Raw genomic sequence first — 2,851 nt, 5'->3', positions numbered from 1 at the left:
AACCCCCCACCTTAAAACCGAGAAAGTATGATCCATACACAGAAAAGAGAAACAGTTGATAGAAACTCTCCTGAGGAGTCACATTGGGCTTCTCAGAAAAAAAAAAAAAAACAACTTTAAATTGTTATTATAAGTTATTCAAACAAAGGAAACCACGTATAAAGAACTAAAGAATGTTTCAGAATATCTTACCAAATAGAGAATAAAAATAAAAGATAGAAATTATAATAAAGAATCAAATAGAAATTTTCAAGCAGTATAATAACTGAGATGAAAAATACACTAGAGGGGCTCAACAGGAGATGTGAATTGACAGCAGAATCATCAAACCTGAAGATATGTCAACTACATAATCTGAGGAAGCTCACTAAAGTTTAGGAGCAGAAAGAAAAAAGAGTAAAGAAAAAGACAATGCAGTCTTGGGAACCTATGGGAGACAAGCAAGCATACCAACACATGCATAATGGACTCTCAGAAGAAGAAGAAACAAAAAGAATATTTGAAGAGTTAATGGTCAAAAGCTTCCCCAAATTGATGAAAAACACTAATCCATACATCATGGAACTTCAACAGACTACAAGAAGGATGAATTCGAAGATACCTATGTGAAGTCTGTCCAAAGAGACACTTAAACAAGTAGTCAAACTGTCAAAAGTAGAAGATGAAGAACAGATCTTGAAAGCAGTAAGAAGAGGCTCACCATGGACAAGGGGTCCTGAGATTAATAGTTGACGTCTCAATAGAAATTAGAAGGGGCCAAAAGGCAGTTGAGATGATACATTTGATCTGCTAAAAGAAGAAGACTGCCAACCAAAAATTCAATGTCCAGGAAAAAACTATAATGTAAAACTAAAGGAGAAATTAAAACATCCCAAGATAAACAGAGTTTACTACAAGATGATCTGCCCTGTAAGAAAAACTACACAGAGTCTTTTAGACTGAAATAAATGGGCACTAAATAGTAACTCAAATTTACCCAAAGAAAGGACACTAGCAAAGTTGACTACATAGGTAAACATTAAAGACAGTATAAACGTTTTTATCCCTGTGCTCTTTTTTTTGTTGTTGTCCATCTGACTTAAAAGATAAAAGATAACCGCATAAAGCAATAATTATAAAACTCTGTTGGTAGGCTTAAAATTTAGAAAGATGTCATTTGTATGACAATAATAGTACAAAGGAGGAAGGACAGAACACAGGTAAATAAGAATGCAGTTTTTGAACATTATTGAAATTAAGTTGGCACTAATACAAACAAAATTATTCAAGCTCAGGTGTTAATTATAATCCCCAGGGCAAATTACTAAAAGAGTAACAAAAATAGTAAAAGAAGCAACAAGTTAATTAAGATGACACACTGTAAAAGCTGATTTAACATTAAGGAATAAATGGAGTAATAGAGTAACAAAAAGATACAGACATATCAAAAATAAATAGCAAAATGGCAGATGTAGAACCTACCTTATCAACAGACTCCACTTAAATGCATTAAATATAAATTAACACTCTACATAATTGGAAGCAGGGATTTAAGAAAAACATGCTCTAAATAACTATTTGCTGTCTATAAGAGACACTTTGGTTTTTTAAAAAGTTGAAAGTAAAATGACAGAAAAAGATACTCTATGCAAAAAAGAAAGTAAAGCAGAGTACAAGAAATTTGAGTCTTTTTTCCTTGGTAATTCTAGCTAAAGGACTGTGAATTCTATTGCCTTTTCCATTGAGCCAACTTTTGGTTTTCTTGATTTTCTCTATTTTTTATTCATTTTTCATTTATTTTTGCTCTAATCTTTCTTTCTTTCCTTAAGTTAGATATGGGTTTATTTGCCTTCTTTTTGTAGCTTTTTTCATTAAACTTCAATTTTTTTAGAGCTTCACAGCAAAATTGAGGGGAAGTTACAGAGATTTCCCACCTATTCCCCACACCCCACACATGCTTAGTCTCCCTCATTACCTCCCACCAGAGTGGGACATTTGTTACAACTGATGAGCCTACACTGACACATCATAATTACTCCAAGTCTATAGTTTACCATTTACTCTTGGTATCATATATCCAAAGGGTTTGGACAAATTTTTGTAGTTTCTTGAGGTGGAAGTTTTGGTTATAAATTTGAGGTTTTTCCTCTTTATTAATATTGGCATTTACAGCTTTAAAAAGCCCCTTGAGTACCTCTTCTACTGCATTCCTGAAGTTTTTGTATATTTTGTTTTCATTCATCTCAAAGTACTTTCTAATGTCCCTTGCAACTTCTTTTTGATCCTTGGTTATTTGGTAGAGTGTTAAATAATTTCCACATATTTGTAAATTTCCTCTGTCCATCTATTATTGATTTCTAATTTCATTTCACTGTAAACAGAAGTGGTGAGAGTGGACATCCTTGTCTTATTCTTGGTATTGGAAGGACAATTTCAATCTTTTCACCATTAACTATGATGTTAATTATTAAGACAAATAATGGCCAATAGATTTCTGACAAAAATGCAAAGACAAGTAAATGGAGAAAGAACACTCTTTTCAACAATTAGTACTGGATAATCAGATATTCATAAGCAAAAAAGTGAACCTTAACATAAACCTCACACCTTATATAAACATTAAGTCAAAGTGGATCATAGACTTAAATGTAAGATATACAATTATAAAACTGTTAGAAGAAAATAAAGGAATAAACCTTTTTCATAAAATCTAGTGTTTTTAGACATAATAAAGCACAATACATTAAAGAAAAAATGGATAAACTGGACTGTATCAAAATTTAAAATATTCGCTCTGAAGCAAAAAATCTGCATACAGAAAACTACAAAATTTTGCTAAAAGACATAAACAAATACAAAGACATTCTGTGTT

Source organism: Bison bison, unplaced genomic scaffold, assembly GCF_000754665.1.
Source record: "Bison bison bison isolate TAMUID 2011002044 unplaced genomic scaffold, Bison_UMD1.0 scf7180017850613, whole genome shotgun sequence".
NCBI lineage: Eukaryota > Metazoa > Chordata > Mammalia > Artiodactyla > Bovidae > Bison > Bison bison.
This window is presented reverse-complemented; position numbering follows the sequence as displayed.